The sequence below is a fragment of the Apostichopus japonicus genome, chromosome 5 (genome assembly GCF_037975245.1).
Source record: "Apostichopus japonicus isolate 1M-3 chromosome 5, ASM3797524v1, whole genome shotgun sequence".
In the NCBI taxonomy this organism is placed as follows: Eukaryota; Metazoa; Echinodermata; class Holothuroidea; order Aspidochirotida; family Stichopodidae; genus Apostichopus; species Apostichopus japonicus.
Window position 1 is genome coordinate 1752527 of NC_092565.1, and position 7165 is coordinate 1759691.

The window sequence follows — 7165 nt, forward strand, 5'->3', positions numbered from 1 at the left end:
TATTAATAACATATGGAAAGTCACTCCTGTTATGACATTAGAAACAAAGACTGATATGAGATTAGTGTGGAATATACCTACTGACGACTGATAACAGTATTACAGTGAATGTTCTAGCCTTTTGACATCGTATAAACCTAGCAGACAACGTACAGGTACAATCTGGTACTATTATCCATTTTGAGTGCTATTTAGGTATTAGTATTGGACCAAAAACGGTATTCCTGTCGGCACGAACCAAACTATAAAGAAAGCTCAAATGTTGTTTGTCCATCTCTAACATCCCTGGTGGAACCATGGAATTATTTGAACATTGTCAGAACTGCGGCAAGTCCCCCAGACATTTTTATATGTAACCATTACAGTTAACATATTGGGTAAAGCCTGTTCAGGGAATGATGATAAGCAGCCCCTCCTCTTTTATGTTTTTGACAAAATACTATACACTCAAAGCCAGACTTTTAAATCAAAAATAATATGGCTCAGGAACTAATGGTATACTAGCAATTTTAAACTAAAATTTACAGTGAATATTACATGAATGGCACCAAAACATAATTTTAGTAATGTATAAAAGCATGTGCAGGAGCAACTGTTCACTGTATGTTTAATTTTTTTCACTGCTCAGAGGAATACTGCTACAAACAACAAACAATTTTCTTTTTTAAAGGAGAAATTTGGAGATGATCAGGGATACAACAGAAAGTGTCCCTTTCTGTAACCTGCTGTACAGTATACTGTGTTGCTGACCCAAAACATAAACAGAGATATAGGCAGTGAATGTGATTGCTTAAAATTCATCAAAGATTGTTGATGATTTGGTTTTTTTAAACTTCTACCCAGAAATTTGGCTTATTACCAAACACATACAGTAGTGAAGATTAACATGATATTGAAAGACAAGACACAATAAAATTTGTACAATATTCAAGCAGTTGATTGCATTTTCAATCACAGTTTATATTTTCCACAAGATGTATTTCACATAAACCAGGATACTTGCACTATTTCATGACCTCAATTTAGTGACAGCTCTCATACATGAGAAACATTCTGGGAACTAACTTATACCTCAAGTATTTATCTTACCAGTATAGGCTGTATCTAATACTGTAACCAATGCAAATTACCACAATATCATGGAGTTTCCATGCTTGGAGGGACAAATTTATCACAATACCCCTGGATTGCACAATTTCATACCTATAATGACAAATTTTGTGGTTTTACAGTATGTTTCATTGGGCTGCACTAGAAGATTTCCATGACATTGGTGCTAGTTGCATGTGCCTTTGCTGTATTCACCCCTCTCAATTTTTAGGGGAAAAAATTTAATTTTGTTTAAAGCGTAAACTGGTTCTTGGTGTAATAAAAGACCACAAGCTTGCAGTAATTAAGTCAGGCCTAATATTGTAAGCTTTTCCCATAGCATAGCCCCTGAACCCCACCTGTAAATTTGTGAAACTGTGGTTCAGAAACAATGCAGAGTGTGTACCCCTGGAGCTTTTGAGGGATAAAAGTTTGAAAGATTTTTATAATAGTAATGTGCTTAACTAATGCCCCTTGTCCTGCACAAGTATCTGTGTGGTGGTTGTTGAAAAATAACTGTACTATGGCTTGCTGATCTTGCTTGGAATACAAAATGAAAACATCTTAAAACATGAGAAATGCATTTAAGAACAGTTAAAACAAGGTAAGGCAGCAAGATATCCAGTAACCTCAACCAGTGGCGTAGCTACGGGGGGGCGTGGGGGGCGACAGCCCCCCATTAAAGCTTGTCGCCCCCCGAATGGGATTTTTGGTGTCGAAAAAAATTACATGTGCGAAAAATATATCATTGGTCTGAGTGGTCTCGAATCTCCATGATGACCACTCATGAACGACCCTTCGACCGCGGACCGGCAGTAGGCTATAGTTGCTGAAAAAAACCTGACGTGACATAGCGCATAGGCCGAGAAGACATCTACAGTAGTCGCACTGTACTGAAAACGCATGTTAACGACCGTCGAATTATATAATTCCTGCTATAAGAAATACAGGTGCGTAGCCAGGGGGGCGAAGGGGGACACCGCTCCTCCCCCCGTTGATCATATTTTTTTGTACGTTTTTATGATATCGCTAGTAATGCGCTTTGCACCAACTCATGGTGGCGCTACGCTTAGATAGTTTCCAATGCCGAATCTACGGCTCTGATAATTTGCCTACAGGTTCGCCCCTCCCTTTGAAAATCCCTCTCTATACGCGCCAATAATACAAACAGCCAACCAGGATCATGTAACCAGTGCAAATTAACTGATCAAACAAGCTAGTGAGCTATACTATACCCTTGTTACATTTTCAATCGGGTTTTCACTTCTGGGACGTGCCCTAAAACCGCTAAAAAAAATATTTGCAAACGATACTATCGCTGAGAACTACCGGCCAATCAGTCTATCACCCTAATAATATTTCAGGCGCAATCTTTCATGTCAGTTTTACATATAGTTCGGTCATTTCAGTATGTTACTTGCCTGAAAGCCCAGTCAATTTTTCCTTATTTTCCACACGCAATTTGCAGATTTGTCGAAAAATGTCAATGCCAGTGTCAAACACAGTGTCACAAAAGATATGTCATGATATTTCAAAGTAACTTACCAGACTGTTTTTTCATTCTATTTCATTAAACTATTTGATGACCATATCAAGACATGGGATCTCTAAATAAAGGATGTTGAGAAAACTTTACAGCAGCTTACAAGGCCTGGGAAGTGTCTTTTCCAACGATCTAGGAGGCCTTTTTAGCTAAAATTTTTGGGTACGCTGCGTGCCAACTCATGGTGGCGCTCCGCTTAGATAGTAACAAGACGCCCTCCCAGGAAATGGTCAAGCCCCCCCCCCAGCGTCCCCACTGAATAAAATCCTGGCTACGCTACTGACCTCAACACTTTAGCCACTAAAGCATCAGGACCACTTCATTTGTATAACGAATTCCATGTTCTTGACAAGCAGTTGCAAATGTTCCCTAATACTTACAAAAACATGTGGTGCCACAATGTGACCAAACTATAACATTGCAAGAAGTACATTGCAGAAGGATGAGTCCATTTATACAGTTATATATGTAAGACTTCCCATGAAAACTGGTCTGCATTCTCTTGGTTCTGTCTGCTTGAAGCTTATAATAGTATTTTCTTCTTTCTTTTATATGGTGTAACCGTATAACATATCCTGGAACTAGTTAGCTTTCTGTTACTGCTCTGCATTAATGTAAAGCAAATACTGTAACACTTTACCAATCCAACAACCATTCCCAGCAACTTCTTGAGAGATGAGCTGTGTCCCAGAGGATATACACGAGACGTGTGAATCTACTTCGCGATTTACAGGACATACTATGGCTTTGCTTGGCATCGGCTTCTATGCCAGCTTTTTGATTGATAAGCCCAACAAGGAGCTATACCACTATGTACAGCATGATGAAAAGCTTGGTTGATGATTGTATTCACCCCACTGTAAAATGTGTGATACTCTTGCCTGGCATTTCTAATTGGAGCATATCCTTTGCTGTATCAGCCTGTAGATCTATCCATCTGTTGGTACAAAAAGAAAAGCTTTCTCTTAAAGATATTCTGATTTGGTCCCAATTATAGCACGCTATGACTTGGAAAGTTTTGCGATTACTGAATAGACCTCACATGACCTCACACTCTACAAATGAAGAAAACAATGGACTGCTTTACAAAACTAAATCTCCTGTAAATCAGCCACTATTTTAATCATCTCACAACCTCTCATATAGTACTATTTTAACTGTCAATTTCAATTCGTTTATCCATCCCATTTTGGGCCCATTAATTCTTGATTCATCTTGCCTTGTATACAACATTGAACATTTTATTTATGCAGCCATGAATTCAATTGAAGCTGATACAGCTCCCTACCATAGCAAGTGCTATTTAAAATTGCAAGTCATTAAAGCTTTACCAATTGTAAAGATTTCAAAATTTAAATATACATGTAAATTTAAAGTGGACCTAAACTGACAATTTGGTGTTGTCCGGCATTGATCAATCAAACCTTTAAGAGTGAAAAACCAGTCAGCGGATATAGCTCTAGTGTAGTTAAATACTATGGAGATAAAGGAAAAAGATACCACCACATTAACCAGTTCATACAAAAAGTATCCATCCCTTCTGGTTGTTTCTTTCCATAACTTTGGAATACATTACTACAGATGTTACTCGTATTTGAGATAATAGAGTCCTATGGTATCAAGTTTATTTTCATGTCAAACCTACAAAATATTAACTTACTTTTGGGTTAATTCAGAAAAATCTTCAATTTTGGTGTCGATGATGCAGTAGGTTACCACATCAGTCTGTCCCAGGTGGCATCTGTGCTCTAGCTATGATTCCTACTGTTCCAACATTGACATTTTCACTGCATGGCAGCTACATCGTATGGTGATATTCCCTTGAATAGTGGGCTGTTGTCATTCATGTTGAGAATGTTGATCGTCAAGTTGGTCTGAGAAAACATTAACAGTGCCAATCAAATAAATATCAAATGGTCAGAGTGTAGATGTGCATTATTTCAATTTTTATTGTACACTTCTCTCCAATATATTTTGGGCCAACACAGAGCTCAGATCTTTAACACTGAATATTGCAACATTTAGTCAACTTGGTATTACTTATGGATCTAAATAGACTCAACACAATCGCTTATTTTCAAGGGAGGGAACAGAAGGCTTATCAAATGTTTGTGTTATGTAGATTTTTAAAGGTATTAACTTTTAATTAGGTGCACTCTGCTTTTGTAGCAGTTACATTATGGAACTGTACTGACTCAATAACCTTTTGGACGCAGGGCATTGTTATTTTGTACAAATTTTGGCAAGTTATAAATAAGACACAAAAGAAACACAATGCATCCTTTGAGAGACTTAGATTAAAGGTATTCTGTATTGGCCCAAATTTGATGCTGGATTTTCAAATATTATATCCTTTAACTGTTTATTCATACCCTCACTGGTATATTCAGACATCTTACAGTACAGTGGTGTTTAGAATGTCTGATAACAAATTGGAGAGTAAAGACTCCCAGGAAATTTTTGAAAAGTTCTAGCAATTATAGCATGTATAACTCAATACAGGCTACTTGTAAGTTACATTTGCATGGTGACTTCAGTCTCTAATTCTAGGCATAGCTACTGTACACTCAGTACAGTATCTGGTCATGATATACAGTAGGGCACATGTAACATTATTGTTCAGGAAAATCTAAGGTCATATATGATACATGTACAGTAGGCTAAGAAGTTAAGCTGTCCTACTTGTGATATCTAATTTCTTGGGAAGTTGGTAATTACTTTGTAGCACTAACTACAGACCAGTTTACCCTAGACCCAATGCTAAAATAGTGTAAGGCTTTGGCCTATGGCCCTAGGCTATAGCCGAACGTAGGCCTGGCAAGTTTTAGGTTAGAAGCTAGTCTATAGTATTGGAGTATGGGAATGAACAAATTACGTGAAGCTGTATACAACAACGTTGCAGTTATGGTTTAACAATATCACCAACTTTAATGACTAAACTCATGGACCTTACCTGAAGTTGCTGGTTAGACCTTTTCGTGTTAATGGTACTTTTAAGAAAAAAGTCACCAAGGAAAGAACCTGGGAACGTATACCAAACTACCAAACGACTGATCCGCTCTCAAGCCCAGTCCCCTTGCATCGAGAGGGAACAGATACTACACATGATCTTAGCCGAAACTCCAACGCAATGCATAAAGCCTACGGGTATGTTGTAGCAGTAAGCCCTGGCATATACAGTGTATACACCGTGTATAGTACAATTACGTACTGCGCGCAGCTGTCAAAAAAACTACCGATGCCTGTACGTCAAGTAAACTTATATACCAACTGGGGGATATACATTGAGAGCAAGACTTAGGTTTACCAAAAGGGATATACCAATTGCATATTTCCTTGCCAAATGGCCCAAAAAGTAGGTAGCAACTTATAACAACTGATATGCAGTCTCAGTATAATAAGGTATAATGATGTTAAATTTCAAGTTGATCCAATCATTTCAACCCAGGTAAACCTAAACACCAACTCCGAGAAGTAATCGTATATACCAATCCAGTGATATATATATATGTATATATATATATATATACAACTATATATATATATATATATATATATGACTATATATATATATGACTATATATATATAAATATATATTGAATGTGTAGCAAGTGGTATGACAGATATATAGTAATTCAATAAAGAATAACACACCAGAAAAATTCCACTTCACGACCGGTTTCGTCCTTTTGGGACTCATCAGGCGAAGGTAGGAATCGAACCCTGGATCTTCGTGTCACGAACCGAAGTCCGTACCACTCGACCAGTGATTCTACTGGTGTGTTAAGCCAATTTATACGCTTTAACACACCAGTAGAATCACTGTTATCTGTCATACCACTTGCTACACATTCAATTCTTATATACGGCTTGGCTTGCCTAAAGAGTGGTTATTCTGTGAAAAATTGTCAGATTTAAAGCGCCAGGGGTGCACTCTGTACAATCATAACACTTGGGTAATACGCCCTTAATGACAGTTATTCAAAGACAATTTATACGCATTCACACACCAGTAGAATCACTGTGGTCGAGTGGTACGGACTTCGGTTTGTGACACAAAGATCCGGGGTTCGATTCCTACCTTCGCATGATGAGTCCCAAAAGGACGAAACCGGTCGTGAAGTGGAATTTTTCTGGTGTGTTATTCTTTGAGTTACTATATATTTATAAATATATATATATATATATATAGTTATGAATGCGGGCATATGTTTACATTCGTGCATGGTAGCATGATGAGTCCCAAAAGGACGAAACCGGTCGTGAAGTGGAATTTTTCTGGTGTGTTATTCTTTGAGTTACTATATATTTATAAATATATATATATATATATATATATATATATATAGTTATGAATGCTGGCATATGTTTACATTCGTGCATGGTAGCATGATGAGTCCCAAAAGGACGAAACCGGTCGTGAAGTGGAATTTTTCTGGTGTGTTATTCTTTGAGTTACTATATATTTATAAATATATATATATATATATATATATAGTTATGAATGCGGGCATATGTTTACATTCGTGCAT

The 7165-nt window shown here is 37.3% G+C and overlaps 1 protein-coding gene across 3 annotated transcripts in view; it reads right to left on the reverse strand.

Annotated features, from left to right (window-relative positions):
• The window catches only part of LOC139967256 (uncharacterized), a 150182-nt gene that overhangs the window by 57307 nt on the left and 85710 nt on the right, over nucleotides 1-7165 (reverse strand). The window contains exons 7-8 of one of the 3 annotated variants that reach the window (XR_011792926.1): nucleotides 4293-4506; nucleotides 976-3569 (exon numbers count right to left, since the gene is read on the reverse strand). The exons of the other annotated variants lie outside the window; for them this stretch is intronic. The gene's annotated coding sequence lies outside the window, so the exon portion shown is untranslated. Of the gene's footprint in view, nucleotides 1-975; nucleotides 3570-4292; nucleotides 4507-7165 lie in introns of those variants that run through there. 3 annotated transcript variants of the gene reach the window in all.